The sequence below is a fragment of the Schistocerca serialis genome, chromosome 7 (genome assembly GCF_023864345.2).
Source record: "Schistocerca serialis cubense isolate TAMUIC-IGC-003099 chromosome 7, iqSchSeri2.2, whole genome shotgun sequence".
Lineage (NCBI taxonomy): Eukaryota > Metazoa > Arthropoda > Insecta > Orthoptera > Acrididae > Schistocerca > Schistocerca serialis.
Genome location: NC_064644.1, coordinates 122193408 through 122216513, shown reverse-complemented (window position 1 = coordinate 122216513; position 23106 = coordinate 122193408). Strand labels below are relative to the sequence as shown.

Below are 23106 nucleotides of genomic sequence, written 5' to 3'. Positions count from 1 at the left end.
TGAACTATTTTCACAAATATATGGCTGGCTAGAGGAATCTATACTGCTTAACGGCTAAAATCGAGCTCTGTGCAGAATCCCAGTTACACGTTGTCTATCTGTCTATAGTTAATTATTCAGCTCCTTTAAAGGTTACAATGTTGTCATAATTTACTCATGAAGAGGCATAAATGTTAACACACACACACACACACACACACACACACACATATATATATATATATATAGGGTGCTCCATTGATAGTGACCGGGCCAAATATCTGACGAAATAAGCGTCAAACGAAAAAACTACAAAGAACGAAACTTGTCTAGCTTGAAGGGGGAAACCAGATGGCGCTATGGTTGGCCTGTTAGATGGCACTGCCATAGGTCAAACGGATATCAACTGCGTTTTTTTAAATAGGAACCCCCCATTTTTTATTACACATTCGTGTAGTACGTAAAGAAATATGAATGTTTTAGTTGGACCACTTTTTCCGCTTTGTGATAGATGGCGCTGTAATAGTCACAAACATATGGCTAACAATTTTGGACGAACAGTTGGTAACAGATAGATTTTTTAAATTAAAATACAGAACGTAGGTACGTTTGAACATTTTATATCGGTTGTTATAATGTGAACTTACCATTTCTGAGAACGCATGCTGTTACAGCGTGATCACCTGTAAATACACTTGCCGGCCGGTGTGGCCGTGCGGTTCTAAGCGCGTCAGTTTGGAACCGCGTGACCGCTAAGGTCGCAGGTTCGAATCCTGCCTCGGGCATGGATGTGTGTGATGTCCTTAGGTTAGTTAGGTTTAAGTGGTTCTAAGTTCTAGGGGACTGATGACCTCAGTAGTTAAGTCCCATAGTGCTCAGAGCCATTTGAACATTTTTGTAAATACACTTTCCCCACAGAAAGAAATCCGGGGACATCAGATCCGTTGAACGTGCGGGCTATGGTATGGTGCTTCGACGACCAATCCACATGTCATGAAATATGTTATTCAATACCGCTTCAACCGCACGCGAGCTATGTGCCGGACATCCATCATGTTGGAAGTACATCGCCATTCTGTCATGCAGTGAAACATCTTGTAGTAACATCGGTAGAACATTACGTAGGAAATCAGCATACATTGCACCATTCAGATTGCCATCGATAAAATGGGGGCAAATTATCCTTCCTCCCATAATGCCGCACCATACATTACCCCGCCAAGGTCGCTGATGTTCCACTTGTCGCAGCCATCGTGGATATTTCGTTGCCCAATAGTGCATATTATGCCGGTTTACGATACCGCTGTTGGTGAATGACGCTTCGTCGCTAAATAGAACGCGTGCAAAAAATCTGTCAACGTCCCGTAATTTTTTCTCTGGTGCCCCGCGGCAGAACTGTACATGACTTTCAAAGTCGTCGCCATGTAATTCTTGGTGCATAGAAATACGGTACGGGTCCAATCGATGTTGTTGTAGCATTCTCAACACCGACGTTTTTGAGATTCCCGATTCTCGTGCACTTTGTCTGCTACTGATGTGCGGATTAGCCGCGACAGCAGCTAAAACAGCTACATGGGCATCATCATTTGTTGCAGGTCGTGGCTGACGTTTCACATGTGGCTGAACACTTCCTGTTTCCTTAAATAACGTAACTATCCGGCGAACGGTCCGGACACTTGGATGATGTCATCCAGGATGCCGAGCAGCATACATAGCACACGCCCGTTGGGCGTTTTGATTGCAATAGCCATACATCAATACGATATCGACCTTTTCCGCAATTGGTAAACGGTCCATTTTAACACGGGTAATGTATCACGAAGCAAATACCGTCCGCACTGGCGGAATGTTAAGTGATACCACGTACTTATACGTTTGTGACTACACTCCTGGAAATGGAAAAAAGAACACATTGACACCGGTGTGTCAGACCCACCATACTTGCTCCGGACACTGCGAGAGGGCTGTACAAGCAATGATCACACGCACGGCACAGCGGACACACCAGGAACCGCGGTGTTGGCCGTCGAATGGCGCTAGCTGCGCAGCATTTGTGCACCGCCGCCGTCAGTGTCAGCCAGTTTGCCGTGGCATACGGAGCTCCATCACAGTCTTTAACACTGGTAGCATGCCGCGACAGCGTGGACGTGAACCGTATGTGCAGTTGACGGACTTTGAGCGAGGGCGTATAGTGGGCATGCGGGAGGCCGGGTGGACGTACCGCCGAATTGCTCAACACGTGGGGCGTGAGGTCTCCACAGTACATCGATGTTGTCGCCAGTGGTCGGCGGAAGGTGCACGTGCCCGTCGACCTGGGGCCGGACCGCAGCGACGCACGGATGCACGCCAAGACCGTAGGATCCTACGCAGTGCCGTAGGGGACCGCACCGCCACTTCCCAGCAAATTAGGGACACTGTTGCTCCTGGGGTATCGGCGAGGACCATTCGCAACCGTCTCCATGAAGCTGGGCTACGGTCCCGCACACCGTTAGGCCGTCTTCCGCTCACGCCCGAACATCGTGCAGCCCGCCTCCAGTGGTGTCGCGACAGGCGTGAATGGAGGGACGAATGGAGACGTGTCGTCTTCAGCGATGAGAGTCGCTTCTGCCTTGGTGCCAATGATGGTCGTATGCGTGTTTTGCGCCGTGCAGGTGAGCGCCACAATCAGGACTGCATACGACCGAGGCACACAAGGCCAACACCCGGCATCATGGTGTGGGGAGCGATCTCCTACACTGGCCGTACACCACTGGTGATCGTCGAGGGGACACTGAATAGTGCACGGTACATCCAAACCGTCATCGAACCCATCGTTCTACCATTCCTAGACCGGCAAGGGAACTTCCTGTTCCAACAGGACAATGCACGTCCGCATGTATCCCGTGCCACCCAACGTGCTCTAGAAGGTGTAAGTCAACTACCCTGGCCAGCAAGATCTCCGGATCTGTCCCCCATTGAGCAAAAAAATGGTTCAAATGGCTCTGGGCACTATGGGACTCAACTGCTGAGGTCATTAGTCCCCTAGAACTTAGAACTAGTTAAACCTAACTAACCTAAGGACATCACAAACATCCATGCCCGAGGCAGGATTCGAACCTGCGACCGTAGCGGTCTTGCGGTTCCAGACTGCAGCGCCTTTAACCGCACGGCCACTTCGGCCGGCCCCATTGAGCATGTTTGGGACTGGATGAAGCGTCGTCTCACGCGGTCTGCACGTCCAGCACGAACGCTGGTCCAACTGAGGCGCCAGGTGGAAATGGCATCGCAAGCCGTCCCATGGGACTACATCCAGCATCTCAACGATCGTCTCCATGGGAGAATAGCAGCCTGCATTGCTGCGAAAGGTGGATATACACTGTACTAGTGCCGACATTGTGCATGCTCTGTTGCCTGTGTCTATGTGCCTGTGGTTCTGTCAGTGTGATCATGTGATGTATCTGACCCCAGGAATGTGTCAATAAAGTTTCCCCTTCCTGGGACAATGAATTCACGGTGTTCTTATTTCAATTTCCAGGAGTGTATTACAGCGCCATCTATCACAAAGCGAAAAAAGTGGTCCAACTAAAACATTCATATTTCTTTACGTACTACACGAATATGTAATAAAAAATGGGGGTTCCTATTTTAAAAAACGCAGTTGATATCCGTTTGACCTATGGCACCGCCATCTAGCAGGCCAACCATAGCGCCATGTGGTTTCCCCCTTCAAGCTAGACGATGTGGTTAAAATGGCTCTGAGCACTATGGGACTTAACTTCTGAGGTCATCAGTCGATTAGAACTTAGAACTACTTAAACCTAACTAACCGAAGGACATCACACACATCCATGCCCGAGGCAGGATTCGAACCTGCGACCGTAGCGGTCGCGCGGTTCCAGACTGAAGCGCCTAGAACGGCTCGGCTACTCCGGCCGGCTGCTAGACGAGTTTCGTTCTTTATAGTTTTTTCTTTTGATGCTTATTTCGTGAGATATTTGGTCCAGTCATGATCAATGGACCACCCTGTATATATGTCCCACATCTCTTCCTAAACCACTGGATAGATTTCAACAAAATTTAGTACTATTGTCCAGAAAGCAGTACTGTGGAGGTAAGTACCATCTAGCTCCCTTATAGGTGGGAGTGTGGAAAATATATAGTAAAACCTGACATCTGGGCTTCCCAGTGCAAATGGCATGCGGTGCAGATAGTATCAGAATACATTGTAGGGGGTATACAAGGAAACGGGCATGGCTGAACATATAAATGAGGAGGAGAAGGACAGTGAGAAGGGGGAGTATGAGATGGGCAGAGAAAGGGAGGAGGGAGGAGATGGACAGATAGAGAAAGTAGGATATGGACAGACAGAAAGACAGACAGGGTGAGGAGCAGATAGGTAGAAAGAGAGATGGAGGAGGAAATGGACACACAGAGATGGACAGAGAGAGTGGAGGGAGGGGAGGATGCTGAGAGAGAAGGGGTGGAGGGCATGGATAGAGAGGGGGAGCAGCAGACAGTCAGAGAGAGATGGAGGAGGAGGTGATCAGATATGGGGGAGGAAGTGAATGTGTAGTACGTCCAGTATTTGGGAATCAGTGCACTTAGTAACTTTCAACAAACATTACACAGTAGTTTATACCTTTTAGAAATTTTTCTCGCTGATACCACCACAAAATAATGAAAAGAAAAAAGTTTATAACTTACTATATTTTCGGTAATCATGCAGTAAAACTTCGGCATCAGGCACGATATCTTAATTCATTGCTTCTTTGCTACTAACTCTATTCACAATGCATGTCGCAGACGATATACACACATATGAAGGGATGTAGCTGCAAAATTATGTCATTGTATGATACGTAGTTGAGGAGATAAGACGTAATAAACATTGAAATGCGTGAAAAACTAACTTTTGCTTAGACTAGAGCACAAATTATCCAGACTATACTTGTCCAGTATTATAATGAGTGTACTTCCAGCAAATGTTAAACATACTTTCAACACTTTTCATCGCTACGTGTTTAACGTCGAGTATTTCACACATGCACTCATCTGTAAAACATTCAAAAGTTTGAAGTTTTTTTATACAGGGGGTTGGATTCTTTAAAGAATCGATTTTTCAGTAGTCAGTTAGTATCTGGAAAGAAGGACTTTGAGGTTAAGATCCACCCGCGTCCCATAAGAGTTGAAATGGAAAGGGGCTAACACTGAAGCATAACTCAAGAACACCAGGTACAATTTCAACTAAATTTGCTAGGTACAGGACTTTTTACTTCTATAAAAATACTGTGGGAGTAAGAGTTCCCACTACCACTAAAGGTGGGGTGTGCATGAGAAGGGGTGACGTAAAAGTGTTCTAAAACGATTTGTTCGTATTTATCTCCTCTGTTACCTTTAAAGTGTAAAGTGCAATTTCTATCTTATTTGTGCTGTTCAGTATGTCAACCAGGTCGCGAGAATGATTACTGCTAAGAGCCAAAAACTTTGGGAACGTATTCTGCACCGCTGAATAACTCGGATAAGTTAACAGCCACTGGAACTGAATGGTGTAGAAAGCAGAGAAACAGATATACTCTGTGTCTGATTAGTTCAAGATTAGTGGTAACCGTCTTTAGCACGTCAAATCGCATAAATATTTGGGTGTAATACTAAGAGGGATATGAAATGGGACGATTACGTGAAATCAGTGTTTGGGAAGGCAAATGGAAACCATATAATTTGTTGGAAGGTTTCTGGAAAAATGCAATGCTTCTTTAAATGAAATGGCGTAAAGCCACATATAGAGTATTATCTCAGTGCTAACAGTCTTTATCGAGCAGCCACGCAAACACGTATCGAAGGATCGAAACAGATGTTTACAGGCCTTCGAAACTGTGGTAGAAAGTCTCATGGTACTTAAGTGGGAATCTCTGGAAGAAGACGACGTAATTTTCGCGAAACACTGTTGAGTAAAACTAGAAAATCTGTATTTGACTACGACTGTGCGATCATTATGTTGCTGCCGACGTATGCCTCGCTTACGGATGATGAGAATAGAATTAGAGAGATTAGCACACGTACAGAGGCATTAAGGTAGACATTTTTCCCTCGCTCAGTACGCGAACAGAATAGGAAGAAAAACAATAATATTTGTAAGACGTACGCTCCGTCACGCACCGTACTATGCTGACATTTATTACGACGTCTGCTTGATTATCCGTCCAGCTGTAGTTATGGTAGCTCATTTGGTATGTTAAATAATGTAGATATTACATTCTTTACAAGATTCCTAGCTTCCACATTGACTGATTTTACTGGAAATGTAGTGAAGAAAACTTCAAGTTGCTAAGAAGATATACGTCTTTCTGCAAAAGTCAGGTCTTCTTCTGTTTTTTTTAGCCTTTTTCTTTCTCTTTGAAAGAAAACGACATTCTTCAGCAAATATCTGTAGCCTACAATATAATCGTAAATAAACTGTCCTCTTATATATGTTACAGGTTAGTGACATGGGCAAACTGAAAAAATAAAAAGACTAAATTCGAGACTTTTGATTTGTGGAGCTGGTGACGAGATCTACGAATACCGTAGACCGACAGAGTGGTGAATAAAGCAGTGGTGGAAAGGATGAAGGTGAAAGGGAACTCTGTGAAAAAAGAAAGAAAAGAAAGTAGTGTCACTGACCATCTTCTGCGCCATACAAATGGTGCATCAATACTATTCAGGTGAAAGTTGAAGGAAAAAGAGCAAGGAACAGTCCAAATATCAGCTTATGTATGCCGTAAGGAAGGTGATCACGTCACAATCATGCTGACCACCAACCTTACGACTGAAGAGAAGACTGCAACATGCATATTTTAGGCAGACTGAGAAGTCTGCTACTCTTACTATAAGCACTGTGTTTGCAGAAGTACGTTAGAATGTTACTCAGTTTTTTGCCTTTGGACAATCATGGAACCACTGCTCAAGACTTTCATTGTCTCAGAACTTAAAAAGTAGCTATCTAAAGGGTGAAACGCATTTGTTATGCAATCGAGTCGTCCCCTCGCCGCCCCCGCTACCCCCCTCCACACAAACATACACACACACACACACATAAAAACACACCACCACCACCATAGCATTAACCTATTCAGGGAACCATCCTGGTATTTATGAGTGCATCAAGGCTTGGTCACAGGGGGCCGGTGCGTCCCTCAAAGCCTCACCCCATCACCAACGCCTGCCTACCGCTCTGGAAAGAAAAACAGACGATCTTTGCAAACGGAAGTCGAATAGTGCCTACCACACAGGTAGACTTGTCAGTTCAGTGTTACACGTTCTGACTGACTTCAAATTAACGTTTATGAAATAATTTTACTGCTTGGACACCTTTTAATAAGACTTAATTAGCACGACGCACTTCGGCAGCATGGTGCTATCATCAGATGTATTACAGTTATATGTACATTACATTAACCTGAATTGTGATGAGATTCATTTACGGGATATACTGGTGGAGTTATGTATCGAAAATTAACCATTTTGCTGGGAGTTTAGATGTTTGGCACACATAGCATAGTAAGAAACACATCACAGTTTAGTACTTGCTGATTGAGATGTTTAGATTATTCCAAAGACGCTTAACTAATTGTTTTCTTGTGATGTGTTTGTTACTGTGTCATGATAGTTAAATATTAGTAAAAAGTGACTGACGCAGTAAAAGTGTTTCATAAATTTACAATAGTCATACGCCTCAAACATTTTCATATAACATGTATAAATTCAAGTCAAACTAATGTTGGTGTTATTCTTGTTTTCCGTCCGAAGACTGGTTCGATGCAGCTCTCCATGCTAATCTTTCCTCTGCAAGCCTCTTCACCACTACGTAAGTACCGGCAACCTACATCCATTTGAAACTTTTTACTGAATTCGAGAGTTGGTATCCCTCTATAATTTTAAAAATTTGTAATCCCAGACGTCCATCCATTACCAAATTGATATTTCCTTCATGCCTCAGGATGTGTTCCATCAACGAAGTCCTTCTTTTAGTCAAGTTGGGCCACAAATTTCTTTTTTCTCCAGTTCGATTCAGTACCTTCCCATTTGCTTCTCGATCTACCCGTGTAATCTCCAACATTCTTCTATAGTACCACGTTTCAAAAACTTCTGTTATCTCCGTGTCTTAACTGCTTATTGTACACGCTTCAGTTCCGTACGAAGATACGGTCGATACAAATTCCTACAGAAAATCGTTCCTAGCACTTAAATTTAAGTCAGATGTTAACACGGTCCTATTTCTCACAATTGCTTTCCGTGTTACACTCTGTCCTCTCTACTTCGACCACTATCTGTCGTTTTTTCTTCCCAAATACCAAAACACATCTACAACTTCTAATTCAGTAATGCCTGACATCAGGAATGGAGAAAGCAACCTTCCGTAATTTGTTAAAAAATGGTTCAAATCGCTCTAAGCACTATGAGACTTTACATCTGAGGTCATCACTCCCATAGACTTAGAGCTACTTAAACCTAACTAACCTAAGGACATTACACACTTCCATGCCCGAAGCAGGAATCGAACCGGCAACCGTAGTAGCAGCGCGGTTCTGGACTGAAGCGCCTAGAACCACTCGGCCACCGTAATTTGCAATTTTAAAAAAAAAAATATTAAAAATCTTCTAGTGCCTAGATCGCATTTATAGAAAAACAAAATATGATGAGTAGGTCATTTCAGTCGTAAATCTTTTTCATTTTCCAATCTAACTCCCTCAGCACTGCCTGATTTAATTCCACTACACTCCCATTATCTATGTTTTACTTTTACTGGTGTTCATCTCTTAATCTCTTCTCTCAGTTGTTCTTCCAAATCTTTTGCAGTTTCTGACACAATTTCAGTGTCATCGGCAAACCTTAATGTTTTTTTTTCTTCTCCATTAACTTTAATTTCCTTTAGAAATTTCTCCTTTGTTTCTTTTACTGCTTGTTCAATGTACAGATTGAATAACATGGAAGGTAGGCTAAGCTCTGTCTCAACTACTGTTTCTAAAAAATGGTTCAAATGGCTCTAAGTACTATGGGACTTAACATCTGATGTCATCAGTCCCCTAGACTTAGAACTACTTAAACCTAACTTAACCTAAGGACATCACACATAACCATGCCCGAAGCAGGATTAGAACCTGCGACCGCAGCAGCAGCAGCAGCGTGATTACGGACTGAAGCGCCGGCATTGCTGTTTATCTTTAACACCCCCCCCCCCCCCCCCGACTCTTACAACTGCAATCTGGTTTCTGTAAGGATTGTAAATAAGCTATCGCTCCATGTATTTTATCCACGGTATCTTCAAAATTTCAAAGAATGTAATCGAGTCAACATTGTCGAAAGCTCTCTCTAAATCTAAACGTTATAAACGTAGGTTTGCCTTTCTGCAGACTAATAGACCCACTGAATTAATACATGAATCTGTGGGGCAGGGGCAGGTCGGAATGCGAGTCTGGTTTGCGAAGATCACAAAATTTTTTAAAGGGCAGTGGGAATCCGTGGCGGGGGAGGGGGTGGGGAGGAGACCGGGAAAAGCCAGTTGATTTGCTCTGCACCTCGCTATATATGCTATAGAAAGAAAGGTCCCTTATCATTTAGCTACAATATAGCAGGTCAGCAACTGGAATCAGTTAATTCCATAAATTATATGGGAGTACGGATTAGGAGTGATTTAAAATGGAATGATCATATAAAGTTGATCGTCGGTAAAGCAGATGCCAGACTGAGATTCATTGGAAGAATCCTAAGGAAATGCAATCCGAAAACAAAGGAAGTAGGTTACAGTATGCTTGTTCGCTCACTGCTTGAATACTGCTCAGCAGTGTGTGATCCGTACCAGATAGGGTTGATAGAAGAGATAGAGAAGATCCAACGGAGAGCAGCGCGCTTCGTTACGGGATCATTTAGTAATCGCGAAAGCGTTACGGAGATGATAGATAAACTCCAGTACTCTGCAGGAGATACGCTCTATAGCTCGGTACGGGATTTTGTTGAAGTTTCGAGAAGATACATTCACCGAGGAGTCAGGCAGTATATTGCTCCCTCCTACGAATATCTCGCGAAGAGACCATGAGGAGAAAATCAGAGAGATTAGAGCCCACACAGAGGCATACCGACAATCCTCCTTTCCATGAACAATACGAGACTGGAATAGAAGGGAGAACCGATAGAGGTACTCAAGGTACACTCCGCCACACACCGTCAGGTGGCTTGCGGAGTAGGGATGTAGATGTAGATGTATGCTCTTGGCTCTAAACCATTTTCTTACTGTCAAACTGTTCGTAGTGTGTTGTCCATAAACTTTATTATCCTTGTGAGGTATATCGATTGCTTTCACGTCTTTTAAACATGGGTAATCACAGAGCGTACCGCTCACTCTACAAGACTTTCGATTAACTGAGACGTTTTAAATAAGCGCAAAAAACGAAAACAAAGACGAGTGCTTCCGCAATAGCGTCTGTAGACAGGACATAATAGCAAGAACTCATCGTGCGAGGGCATCGACGTCCCGCTGTGCTGTAACAGTGCCACGGATATCAATCAAAGGGGTCCTGCTATGAAAAGAAATGGGAGCCCAGACCACCACTTCTGGTTGTCGGGCCGCATGGAGGGTGACAGTCAGTTTGGTATCCCACCGATGTCCAGGGCATCTCTAGACACATCTTCGCTGCTCGTCAGGGTCATTTCGAAGCGGGACTCAACAATGAAGACAATTTATTCCAGTGAGTGAGATTCCAGGTCGAATAACTGTGTGTGCCGCCTCGGATAGTGGTGGGATATCAACGTGACTTCCACTTGCCTTATGGCCCGAGAACGAGTAGTGATGGTGTGAGGTGCCATTTCTTTTCATAGCAGGACCCATTTAGTTGTCACCCACGGCACCCTCACAGCACAACAACGATATTTTACGTCCTGTTTTGTTGTCCTTTATGACAAGCCACCTTGAGCTTACATTCCAGCAATGAGATTTTCACTCTGCAGCGGAGTGTGCGCTGATATGAAACTTCCTGGCAGATTAAAACTGTGTGCCGGACCGAGACTCGATCTCCGGACCTTTGCCTTTCGCGGGCAAGTGCTCTACCAACTGAGCTATCCAAGCACAACTCACGCCCCGTCCTCGCAGCACTTCCGCCAATACAGTAGGTTCGCAGGAGCGCTTCTGTAAAGTTTGGAAAGTAGGAGACGAGGTACTGGCGGAAGTAAAGCTGCGAGGACAGGGCGTGAGTTGTGCTTGGGTAGCTCAGTTGGTAGAGCCAGTACAGTAGGTTCGCTGGAGCGCCTCTGTAAAGTTTGGAAAGTAGGAGACGAGGTACTGGCGGAAGTAAAGCTGCGAGGACGGGGCGTGAGTTGTGCTTGGGTAGCTCAGTTGGTAGAGCACTTGCCCGCGAAAGGCAAAGGTCCCGAGTTCGAGTCAAGGTCCGGCACACAGTTTTAATCTGCCAGGAAGTATCAAGATAATAACCATCCGCACTAGGCTAGAGTTTATATTGCTTATCTTCGTGCTCGCCAGTCCCTACCTTGGTCAAAAAGGTCGCCGGATTCGTCTCAGTTGTGCACCTAAATTCTTAATTTTCTATCAGAGACGTCACAGCTCGTAGTAACTGACGGAAAGGTATCGAGTCACGCAGAAAAAATGTCGGGCGTTCCCCAAGGAAGTGTTGTATATCCTCTGTTGTTCCTCATCAACATAAACGAGGCAAACTGAGCAGCCATCCTAGATTGTTTGCAGATGGTGCTTTCACGTACCATCTAGTAAAGTCATCAGAAGCTCGAAACCAACTGAAAGATGGTTTAGACAAGTTATCTGTACAGTGCGAAAAGTGCCAATGGACTCTAAACAACGAAAAGGTTGAAACCATCAACATAAGTATTAAATTTCAGTTACCGGTATAGGATAAATCACACAAATCTAAAGACTGTCAATTCAACTACATGACCAGGAACTAAAGTGACTAATAACTTAAATTGTGATGATCACATAGATATTGTTGTGTTGAAGGCAAACCAAAACTGTCTTTTATCGGCAAAACACTTAGAAAATGTAACAGGTCTACTAAAGAGATTACCTACACAGTGCTTGTCTGTCCTCTGCTAGAGAGCTGTTGTGTGGTATGGGACCCTTACCAAACAGAATTGATGGAAGACATATAAAAATCCAAAGAAGTGCAGCTCGTTTTGTATTATCGCGAGGTCTAGGACAGAGTGTCGCAAATATGATAAGTGAGTTTGGGTGGCGATCATTAAAACAAAGGCTTTTTTCATTGCGGTGAGGAATTTTCAGGAAGTTTCAGTCCCAAAGCTTCTCATCTGGATGCGTAAATATTTTAACGACGCCAACCTATATACAAAGAAAAGATCGTTGCAATAAAATAAGAGAAATCAGATCCCGCACAGAAAGATTTAGGTGTACGTAATTGTCATACGGTGTTAGAGAGTGGAACAGTAAAGAAATAGTCTCCCAGGCACTTAAGTGACTCACGAGAATCGTATACGCATTTGCGAATGTAGCTAAACTTTAGCTGTACTGCCACTCAGTACGTAAACGAGAATTGTAGGGTAGTCACGCTGATGTAAATGTAGAAACACACATTTAAAAGAATTCAAATTTAAGAGAACTGCTGGAACGGCAGTTACTCCGCTGTCATAAACAATGAGAGAAAATACGATGTTGCAGTGCCTGTGTTGCTCAGAAGTACGGTGCAAAGTTCCTTAGGACATGCATGCATGTCCGAAGGAACAGGCACAGTGGTGACTACAGCCGTCGTGAAATACAAGAAATGTTTCGCTGTTGTGAATACGGACAACCATCAGCAGTGGAATGGAATGAGAACAGTGAAATTTGTACTGGAGCAGGGATTCAACCCGGATTTCCAGCTTATCGTGACGGGTCGTCTTACCATTATACTATTCCAGCACGCTTCACGGCTAGACCCAACCTTCCCTTCATCGTCAACCATGTGTCTACGACCAGCAATCGCACATCCATTATGTACACTACTGGCCATTAAAATTGCTACACCACGAAGATGACGTGCTACAGACGCGAAATTTAACAGACAGGAAGAAGATGCTGTCATATGCAAATGATTAGCTTTTCAGAGCATTCACACAAGGTTGGCGCCGGTGGCGACACCTACAACGTGATGACATGACGAAAGTGTCCAACCGATTTCTCATACACAAACAGCAGTTCAAACGTTGTTGTGATTCCTCGTTTAAAGAGGAGAAATGCGTACCCTCTCGTTTCCGACTTTGATAAAGGCCGGATTGTAGCCTATCGCGATTTGAGTTAATCGTATCGCGACATTGCTGCTCGCGTTGATCGAGATCCAATGACTGTTAGCAGAATACGGAATCGGTGGGTTCAGGAGGGTAATACGGAACGCCGTGCTGGATCCCAACGGCCTCGTATCACTAGCAGTCGAGATGACAGGCATCTGATCCGCATGGCTGTAACGGATCGTGCAGCCACGTCTCGATCCCTGAGTCAACAGAAGGGGAAGTTTGCAGGACAACAACCATCTACACGAACAGTTCGACGACGTTTGCAGCAGCATGGACGAACAGCTCGGAGACCATGGCTGCAGTTACCCTTGACGCTGCATCGCAGACAGGAGCGCCTGCGATGGTGTACTCAACGACGAACCTGGGTACACGAATGGTAAAACGTAATTTTTTTCTCGGATGAATCCAGGTTCTGTTTACAGCATCATGATGGTCGCATCCGTGTTTGGCGACATCGCGGTGAACGCAAATTGGAAGCGTGTATTCGTCGTCGCCATACTGGCGTATCACCCGGCGTGATGGTATGGGGTGCCATTGGTTACACGTCTCGGTCACCTCTTGTTCGCATTGACGGCACTTTGAACAGTGGGCGTTACATTTCAGATGTGTTACAACCCGCGCTCTACCCTTCATTCAACCCATACGAAACGCTACATTTCAGCAGGATAATGCACGACCGCATGTTGCAAGTCCTGTATGGGCCTTTCTGGATACAGAAAATGTTCGACTGCTGCCCTGGCCAGCACATTCTCCAGATCTCTCACCAACTGAAAACGTCTGGTCAATGGTGCCGAGCAACTGGCTCGTCACGATACGCCAGTCACTACTCTTGATGAACTGTGGTATCCTGTTGAAGCTGCATGGGGAGCTGTATCTGTACACGCCATCCAAGGTCTGTTTGACTCAATGCCCAGGCGTATCAAGGCCGTTATTACGGCCAGAGGTGGTTGTTCTGGGTACTGATTTCTCAGGATCTATGCTCCCACATTGCGTGAAAATGTAATCACATGTGAGTTCTAGTATAATATAATTGTCCAATGAATACCCATTTGTCATCTGCATTTCTTCTTGGTGTAGCAATTTTAATGGTCAGTGGTGTAGTTTTGATCCTATAGTAATGGTGTCGCGTTTGTTTTGGCCGCTACAGTGACACCACTGTTGCAGGTTGACCACTTCTGCCCCAGAATGGCGTCTATCGGGAGGCGGTGGCGATGGGATCTTTGAGAGTGTAGCGAGCACCGGGTCAAGAATGCTGGCACAATGAAACGTACTTACTATTCGACGTTTCTCAGTAGGTTGACGGTTGTGGTTCACGTGCTAACCGTGGCTAACAGCAGTGAGTCTGTTGAGACAGCGGAATGCTGAGTCAGCCCTACAGTGGCTGGCTGTGGCAGTTACCTTGCTGATGCAGGACACGTGTCCACTCCACAGTGCAGTGTGCCTACGGCTGGATTGGCGGCTTCTGCTGTGGCCCAAGGCAGCTGACAGGGCCGTGAGCACGCCCTAAGTCAAAATCAGTACTCCCAAAGGCTGGCTGGAGTATCAGGCAATGGCACCTACGGAGGTTCCTCGTCTTAGTGCTACCTGTTTGAAGTGTGGAACCATCAAGGCCATCTGATGGCTTGTAGACCACTGGTGTCTCCTACCTGGTAGCGAAGCCTGAAGAAGCTGTAGCTGTCTGGTTGCATATCCGACTGACGACTGCCGTAGAGAATGCACAGGACAAATGCATGGTACCAGTGGAATGGGGGCATTTATACTTTCCTTGGTCAGAAGTGTTGTGACAAGAACTTGGTCCCCATCACGTAGATAGCTGTGAAGTGGTGCTTTAAGCTGCAGCATGTAGCAAACCAGACCTCTGCTATGGTAGAGCGATACATTGCAAAATGCTACACCAGTATTACTAAAGTTCCCAACTGCAAAACTGCATTCACCCTTGTCTGAATGCTGTGGTCTGCCACAGTACTAGAGTTCAATTCTGTCAGTGATTATCCAGTGTCTACAGAACTGAACTTCTTAAAGTTCAAATTCATGAATGTTATTGGAATGTGTGCTGAATAACGTGACAGGTAGATGTGCGGTTGGTATGGCAAGCATGGAGAGAGCGGTAGTGGTGGGGGTCGTGGGCAGTCCATTAGCGTGCTATAAGGGAATTTCCGAACACTGGAGGACAAATACTATTACAAACTGATGTACATTCTCATTTTTTATAAATATTAAGTGGAGCTTCTCCATATCCACACTTCAATGGTGACCACACTAAAAGATCTACTGTCACCTCCAATTTGGTTAGTACACTATGTGATCAAAAGTAACCGGACAGATGGCTGAAAATGACTTACAAGTTAGTTCGTGGCGCCCTCCATCGGTACTGCTGGAATTCACTATGGCGCTGGCCCACCCTTAGCCTTGATGACAGCTTCCACTCTCGCAGGCATACGTTCAATCAGGTGCTGGCAATCCATTCTGAACAGAGTGCTGCACTGAGGAGATGTACCGATGTCGGTCGGTGAGGTCTGGCACGAAGTCGGCGTTCCAAAACATCCCAAAGATGTTCTGTAGGATTCAGGTCAGTACCCTGGGCAGGCTAGTCAATTACAGGGATGTTATTGTCGTGTAACCACTCCGACACAGACCACGCATTATGAACAGATGCTCGATCGTGTTGAAATACGCAATCGCCATCCCCGAATTGCTCTTCAACACTGGGAAGCAAGATGGTGCTTACAACATCAATGTAGTCCTGTGCTTTGATAGTGCCATGCAAAACAACAAGGGGTGCAAGCCCCCTCCATGAAAAGCACGACCACACTATAACGCCACCGCCTCCGAATTTTACTGTTGGCACTACACATGCTGGCAGATGATGTTCACCAGGCATTCGCCATACCCACACCCTGCCATCGGATTGCCACATTGTGTACCGTGATTCGTCACTCCACACACAGTTTTTGCACTGTACAATCGTCCAATGTTTACGGTCCTTACACCAAGCGAGGAATCGTCTGGCATTTACCGGCGTAATGTGTGGCTCATGAGCAGCCCCTCGACCATGAAATCCATGGAACCTGCAGAGGATCCGGATGCAGTTTGGAATTCCTATGTGGTGGTCTGGATAGATGTCTGCCTATTACACATTACGACCCCTCTTCAACTGTCGGCGGTCTCTGTCAGTCAACAGACAAGGCCAGCCTGCACGCTTTTGTGCTCTACGTGTCCCTTCACGTTTCCACTTCACTACCACATCGGAAACAGTGGACCCAGGGATGTTTAGGAGTGTGGAAATCTCAAGTACAGACGTATGACACAAGTGACATCCAATCACTTGACCCAGTTCGAAGTCCGTAAGTTCCGTGGAGCGCCCCATTCTGCTCTCTCGCGATGTCTAATCACTAGTGAGTTCTCTGATATGGAGTGCTTGGCAGTAGGTGGCAGCACAATGAACCTAATATGAAAATCGTGTTTTGGGGGGTTTCTGGATACTTTTGATCACCTAGTGTATCTAAAAAGATTTCCACTGAAAATCTAACTATGACGCAATTGATTTTCGCCTTACTTGTTAACAGTTAGTAACTTTCAGAAATGCATCATGAGCGGTGAATTTTGATTAAAATCTATATTTCTCATGTTGATATGTTGAAATTGGCTTTTTTTTGCGAAAACACACATGTTGTGCAGATGCAGTTGCGAGAGAATTCTGAAACAGTGGTTTAGTAAATGAGGAACTGAGGGCAAGTAACGTCAATAGCTTATGAAAAAGCAACTCCTTGGTACAAAAATAAACGTGTAATGTCTTCATTTATGTTGTTCTTAAACCTACAGCATTTCAGCAGCTATCAATGGCCCTTACAAATTACATTCTGCCGGCCGAAGTGGCCGTGCGTTTCTAGGCGCTGCAGTCTGGAACCGCGGGACCGCTACAGTCGCAGGTTCGAATCCTGCCTCGGACATGGATGTGTGTGATGTCCTTAGGTTAGTTAGGTTTAAGTAGTTCTAAGTTCTAGGGGACTAATGACCTCAGCAGTTGAGTCCCATAGTGCTCAGAGCCATTTTTTGAATTACATTCTTTCTTCGGAAATGTCCATAGTTAGAGGATTAATACGCTAGATAATGAAGTTTCGCATGATAACCATGTGGCAAAATACTCTCCTCTTTGTTTGCTGTCATTTTATAAAATTTCGTTTCGATATTTCAAACCATTCGTGGAATTTGAGGCTTTTTCAGAGGCTTGTACGATTACAAATTAATGTGCTACGTAAGGTCAATTTTCTCTAGGTTAGTGGCAGATAGAGACCTACACCCAAGCATAAAGAAAAATTCAGTATGTTAGCGAAACATAATACACTGCACTGCAACATGTTATGTAATATGCACCAAATGGAAAATCATAGCTACCCCCCCCCCCCCCCCCCCCAGTTTTCATTACAAAAGTTTTCGAATTTCGCGCATTGCGTCACTTAATTGCAAGTATCACAAAAACTAAAAACTATGACAATTAACGAGATAATGGGCTTATCATCATGAAGCTGACACATAAAGCGATAAGTATCGCAAAACTGAATTTTTATCGCATAATTTCTGTAAAATCTTATGAGAAATGTTTCACCACAATCTGGACAGCCGGACGCGGATAAGAGTGCAGCGTACTAGCCACTGCGCCACTTCGCTCTGTATATGTTCATTTGAGATGTGCTGCCACAGTAGTTGGCGATGGTACATCCTGACCTCGAGAAAATGTCACGTCATTACCATGATGTACTATCTCGTTTCGATGCCAATGTCCATGGGCACCAAAACAAGAGATATACTCATCATTGGATTGGAAGGATAGGTCCTGTTCCATTGCCAGCACGATCGCAGTATTTAATTCTTACCAAGCTACAAGCAGAAACTGAAGACGAACCGATTCGTAACATTCTAGCTGTCTGTCTCGTTGTCCAAAGTCAACAAAGATGTTTTAGAGAGAGTGGCAAAATTTTGTGCACCATCGTAATTCTTAAATTGAGACTAGCAGTCATCTCATTGAACAGTCGCTATGACTATGATTCTTTCTGTCACGTGATATGTGTAATTTACACAACTAAACGACTAAAAATCTAAAACGGTAACCAAACATCAGTTGTAGCTTGTCTACCTAACGGCTTCCAGGCACAGCTAAAATATGATTTTCAGTATTTCATATAATTATTGACAAGATTTAAAAATGTAAAATAAACACTTCGGCTTCTTTGGTTACGGAAGTACCAATCACATGAGCACCAACAATTTGCCAACGTTCGAATTCTCTCAGCTCCAATAGAATGGGACACTGTTCTGATCACGGATGACAGTTGCAAACTGTTGAGAGCATGCAGAAGTGCCGTTCGTGGTCATATACAATATCGCAACCTGCAAGCTTACCCAGTACCTGTATTTATATTCAAGCACGCATCTCTTGTGGTGTTTCCATTCTTTCGTGTAACCCCTTTACTTTTTCTATTCAAGGCAATTTCTGAGAGCTTTGAAAGCTTCGAGTGAAAAGTTTATTAGTTATTATATACGAGACCTGTTAAAAAAATTCCGGAAGTTTGTCCACAAAATTTTTCTACTGTTACCTTTTACTTATTGTGCATAGTCTCCTTCGAAATACTCCCCTCCACGATTGATACACTGCTCACAACGCTTCCACTTCCAGAAGCAGTCTTGGTACGCCTCTTGCTGGATCGTGCGAAGCGCCATCTGCGAATTTTCTTTTATGTCGTCTATCGTTGCAAATCTTCCTCAACTCAACGGAAATTTCAACTTTGGAAATAAAAAAAAGTCCACAGGGCCCAGGTAGCACAATGATTGCCTTTTTTCTGCAACAGTCACCCAACAACGGATGAATGTGCGGGTGCGTTAGTGTGACGAAAGAATTATGAATTGTCTCGCTACATTTCAGGCCATCTCCTTCTCACATTTTCTCTTAGGCGTTGCAGCACGTCCCGATAGTAACACCGATTACCAGTTTGTCCGTGTGGCCCTTATTCATGATGAAGTACTCCTTCGACTCCAAAGAAAACTATCAGCATGGCTTTGACATTTGACCGGACCTGATGAGCTTTTTTTTTGGGTCTTGGAGAACCTTTCCCAACTCATTGTGAAGCTTGAACGTTGGTCTCAACATCATAACCGTAGACCAACATCTCATCACCAGTTATGATTCTCTTACGGAAAATCTCATTCGCGCGATCCAAAAGCTCTTAGGAGGGGTTGGTCGTCAAACGGGCCGCCTTGGAGCAGGAGAGGCACCACAGGACATTTTATTTTCTACTGTCTATACTTTTACAAATAAATTCATAAAACTTTGTCGGCATGACCAGGAAGGATTCAAGATTCACACTCATAGCAGTGGAATTTCAAAAACATAACAAAATAAATTTTATACTTGTGAAATTTCATCATTTTTTCGATTACTGTTGGCTGCATTTGTTGCTATAGGTACATTTTTCTTCGCAAGTAAGAGAGATTCTTTGATGAATTTTGCACAGCATACAAACCATATTTACAGGTGTATGAAACTCTATAATTTTCCAAATCTATTAAAAACTGTGGTAAAAATTGAGATAATTAACTACAAAATTTGATTTTTTTCTAAACATAAATTTTAAAACGTAACAGCTCATTCATTTTTTCATAAATTAAATAGAGAGTTTCAGACACCTGTAAGTATGATTTGTATGCTGTGCAAAATTCATCGAACAGTCTCTCTTACTTATGAAGAAAAGTGTACCTATAGCAGCAAATGCAGCCAATAGTAAGTGAAAAGATTATGAAATTTCACATGTAAAAAATTTATTTTGTTATGTTTTTGAACTTCCGCTGTTACGAGTGTGAATCCTGAATCCTTCCTGGTAATGCTGACGAAGTTTTATGAATTTACGTGTAAAAGTGTAGACAGTGGAAATTAAAATGTCCTGTGGTGCCTCTCCTGCTCCAAGTCGGCCCGTTTGACGTCCTACCCCCTTTAACAGAGTGCGAGGCGAAGGTCTCTCTGGTCTTGACTCACGAGCGTAAGATGAACAAGGCAGCAACACGATACATTCCAAGATGCTGTGTCAGGATTTCATGACATCATCCAACTGAAATGCAACATTCTTCTGCAATGTCTCGGAAAGTCAGTCTTCGATTGGCAAGCACAATTTCGTTCACCTCTCTCACAAACGGCGTCCTGAACGAGCACCATTTTTAAACGGTGTGAACCATTTGCAACACCGAGTATGGCTTAAGTACTCATCACCGTAGGCTTCCTGCATCGTCTGGTATGTCTCTGTAAAGGTTTCCTTGAGTTTCTCGCAACATTAAATGCAGACGCGTTGTTCCTCTAACGTTGCCATCTCGAAATTCACAAGCTGTGCGATACAACGTTCTACTCAATATAGTATTAAACAATAACTAAAAGGCATACAAAAATGAAACTTCCGGTAGTTATACATTAAACACAGAGGTGTGCAGGGATGCCAACAGCATTTCACTCCAACAAATTATTGGCGCGAAATTACGAATGTTCTGGAATTATTTGAACAGACCCCGTGCACCAAGTGGATAACAATTAGGAGCGAAATCTGACACGGTGTAGCCTTAAGAGGACAGAAGGAAAACGTTCCTTAAACATGGGTCCGCAAACAAGCTGTTTACGAAGCAACTGCGAAAGTATGGTTTCAAGCCACCGCTGTCCTGAGTGAGGAAGTATTGTTTTAGTCAGCACAAAAGCATTTGAAATGTAAACTTTTCAACTAAGTTGCTATCTTAGTGGTCTCAAATTTCACGCATGGCCAATCTTATCTTCCGTATTATTGAGGAATGTGGCAAGTACTGAATGGAACGCCAATATTTTGAACATGGCTGCACTTCAGGAACGGCTACAAAGTAGCAAGCGAATAAGATAGGCAATCAGTTACAATAAATGGTACTTTTCACTTAACCTTAACCATGGTTTCAACGAATTTAATTCCGTCTTCTTCAGAAGGACAAAGAACAAACTTCACGTCAGGTAATAATAAGTAAAGCGATCTAACATCTCCACATGACATGTGTCGGCTACGATCTATAAAAGTTAAGGCCCCTAAAATCAAGGGCTTGTCACATCAGTAAAATCAATCACATAAAATGCTAGACCTTGTTAAGAGCTACATGCCGACTAGTGCATGTAGTAGCTCTGGCATTTTATGTGATTGGTTTTACTTACGTGGAAAGCTCTTGATCTTAGGGCCCTTAACTTTTACAAATGGATATATTGCCAAAATATAGAATGTACGTGTTAATTTTCAATAATGCCTCCTTATGCTTCTTCTCGTATGTTTGCCACAATGAACATGTTACATAGAAGTCCGCTGTTACTCATTGTTAGTGAAAAATAATCGTCTCGGACAGAGCGTCTCGAAAAACCCCAGTTCACTCTTTATGTTAAACAGGATATTGATTCACCGTCAGGGTCACAATACATTTTTTTTGCTATTACCGGCTTTGGTTGTTTAACAAACTCTCTTCAAAACAGAGTATTTCTTCTATGATTGTAGCAGTAATACGGCTATTCGATGTGCATGTCAAACTCACAGCATCCCATCTGAAGAGTGATCACTATATACGTAAATTTTTTCCACCGTGCACAAACTCTAGGGATCGAACGATAAGAGGACACGGATCAAAAAAGTACTGATGAACTTATGTCCGGAAAGGCATGGTTTCCATGCTAGGGACCATTTACTCAATCATACTTTGTTACAGAGACCGCGGTCTAATACGCGCTATACAATTCAACCACAGTTACAGTATGCATGGTTTCCTCCTAGAGGGTGGTGCTGTTCCTCATAAGTCATACCCTCTCCTGCCTGACTCATCTTGTAGTGGATGTGATACAGCGTTGTAAACAATAGGTCCGTATTCGAATCCAGAGCTTGCCGATATGATGTTTACTTACGGAAAGGCAAATGGCAACGGATGGCGGGCAGCAAGGTTGTATCAGGAGACCTATCCCCGCTGACAACAATCACAGCATTCAGTGTTTGCAACAGTATCTTGCTGTTTGCCTGAGACAGTCGTTTCAGGAAGCAGGAAATCATGAAGGACGTACCCGCAATGTTCGGACACCAGACCTGGAGGAAAATGTGATTCACGGTGGAAGGCGACCGCCGTGTCAGTACCAGGTAGTTGGCCCGCCAATACAGGGTAAGCCAGAGGCCGTGTGGAACATTTTCCATGACAATTGTTACTACCGTCATCACTTAACAGCGTGTGCAGGGCTTACTAGCGACACACTTTGTACATCGGGAGCAGTTTTGTCACTGGTTTCTTCACCAGGCAATCACGATTCCGCGATTTGTATCATCCATCGCATTCACAGATGAAACCACTTTTACGTGGAGTGTTGTCTTCAACTTTGACAGCAGTCATCTGTGGGACAGTATATAAAAACCACATGGTATGGTGACAGCGAATCATCAGCATCGGTGCAGTCTGAATGTGTGGGTCGGGGACCAGTATTCCTTCCATGGTGCCTAACAGGCCGGAACTATCGGCGTTACTTACGGCCGACTTTGCCTCCCCTGCTGGAAGAAGTGCCATTGATGATTCGAACGGTTTGTGGCTGCTACATGATGGTGCTGCAGCCCACTTCACCGTTAATGTCCGGACGCCTCTCAGTCGTGTCTTCCCCGGTCATGGATTGGCCGAGAGGGTCCAGTTGCATGGCCTGCTCGTTCACCGGATCTCAACCCGTGCGATTTCTGGTTATGGGGCCATCTCAAAAGTATCGTGTATGCAGAGCTCGTTCCAGACGTGGAGGCACTGGAGCAGCGTATTCACGCTGCCATTTACACTGCTTGGATGCAGCGCGACCGATGTGAA

At 44.2% G+C, this 23106-nt stretch overlaps 1 protein-coding gene across 1 annotated transcript in view; it reads right to left on the bottom strand.

Annotated features, from left to right (window-relative positions):
- LOC126412222 (myosin light chain kinase, smooth muscle-like) overlaps positions 1 to 23106 on the bottom strand; it is a 387145-nt gene that overhangs the window by 179156 nt on the left and 184883 nt on the right. The gene's annotated exons all lie outside the window — the stretch shown is intronic.